The sequence below is a fragment of the Nannospalax galili genome, unplaced genomic scaffold, assembly GCF_000622305.1.
Source record: "Nannospalax galili isolate Female #2095 unplaced genomic scaffold, S.galili_v1.0 scaffold3126, whole genome shotgun sequence".
NCBI classification, from domain to species: Eukaryota; Metazoa; Chordata; class Mammalia; order Rodentia; family Spalacidae; genus Nannospalax; species Nannospalax galili.
In genome coordinates this window covers 27,370-28,971 of record NW_008354325.1, presented here as the reverse complement: position 1 = coordinate 28,971, position 1,602 = coordinate 27,370, and the positions used below count along the sequence as shown (strand labels likewise).

The window sequence follows — 1,602 nt, the reverse complement described above, 5'->3', positions numbered from 1 at the left end:
ACCCAGAAGGAGTGGGAAACCTGATGCCTTCCCAAGTCCACTTTTCTGTTCGTGGTCCAGGCGCACCTCTTAGTTTCTGTAGCTCCTTGGACTATGCTTGTGCATCCTGGCTTTAGAGGACTGTGAGCTTGATTGAGAACTGAATACTGTGCCCCAGTATCTACCATGAACCCAGTGTGAGTCCCCTCCACACACAGAGTTATCCAAGATTTGGGGAGGGGTGCCGAGCCCCATCCCCATCAGTTTCCTTCTCCCAGGTGGAGAAGCTGTCCTGATAGGGCTCCGTCCTCCTTGTCTCTTTTATCAGGGTGGGTGGGGTCACAGTTATCATAGCAGGGCCCAAATGCCATTATTTGTCAAAGTTTGGACTCTTTATAATAGGGAGGCGGAATCAAACAGAAGATGTTCACTTGCCCAGGGTAGTTAACAGCACCCTCTTTCCCCAAAGCTGAGATAAGACCCCTCTTACTGCCATTAAGTTCCTTGACAACTGTTAGATGGCAGCTTTGGGAGACTGAGCTCTCTAAGAGGTCTAGGTCCTTGGGGCAGCTTCTCTAGGACTGAGGTCCTGGGCTGGGGTGTTCTGGGCTCCCCTCTTCTTTCACTGGGATAGGGCCTGTGAGGGGAGTGTCTGGCTGAGTCTGGAAAGCAACATGTCACTTTCGCAGCTTCTGGCACCTGCAGGTGTCTAGGTTGAGATCTAAGCCCCACCCTTGGCAATGGAGGAAGCTGCGGCGTCTACAGTGGCAATGGCCAGTCTGGGGGTCAGGGCACTGATGGCGCTGGGTGCAGCGTGGGCAGAGGATCCTGGGGCTGGAGCGGGATGGATGATGTCAGCTGGGGAGGGTGCTCCGGGGGCAGAATCCCAGCCCAGAAAAGAGCGGGGCTGGTGACAGTGGTGGGGTATGGCAGCCCTGTTTGGCTTCACAGCACTTTCCTTTGTTTGGTTCTGCCTTCACATTGGCTGTGTTCTTCCAAGGACATCTCCCCCAGCTGACTGTTAGGGTACTGGATCATGAGGATCTGCATTCAGACTTGGTGCTGCCCAGTGGGCACACATTCCAGGCCGTCGTCAGGGCAGCAGCCACCACAGCATTGCACGGTCACACAGCTGGGAACCAGTTGTTTGGCCACACTGCCCAGGAGCTCCATGCTCAGAGGCACCACCACCTCTCTGGTCTGGCAGGTAGCACAGGTATAGACGTCCATCCAAGACACCACTTTCTTCTGGTGATCAGGGGCATCAAGCTGGGAGACAGGGCCCTGGGTACCAGCCAGCTGCAGCAGCATGGCGAGCAGCAGGCGGCGGAGTAGGGGGCTCATGGTGCCCACGGGGGCAGCAGTCTGGGGGCTCCCACATCGCCCTAGCCTGGCGGTGCAGGGGGCAGCGGCATCCAGAGCCCCATGGTGCGGCCAGGGCGCAGGGATCAGGGGCTGGGCGCAGCAGGGCAGCTCCTCCACAGTCCCTTTCCAAGCCCCGGGCGTAGGCAGCAGAGCTTAGCATCTCGGCGGTGGCCTTAGGAACCAAGCAGGCGGGCGGCCGGTGGTGGCGGTGGTGGTGGCGGCAGCGGTGCTGTCGGGCACGGGCGCCCCTCCCGTGGG

The 1,602-nt window shown here is 58.9% G+C and overlaps 1 pseudogene; it reads right to left on the bottom strand.

Annotated features, from left to right (window-relative positions):
* Positions 1-700: 700 nt before the first annotated feature.
* Positions 701-1,323, bottom strand: LOC103748797 (annotated as a pseudogene).
* Positions 1,324-1,602: the final 279 nt, after the last annotated feature.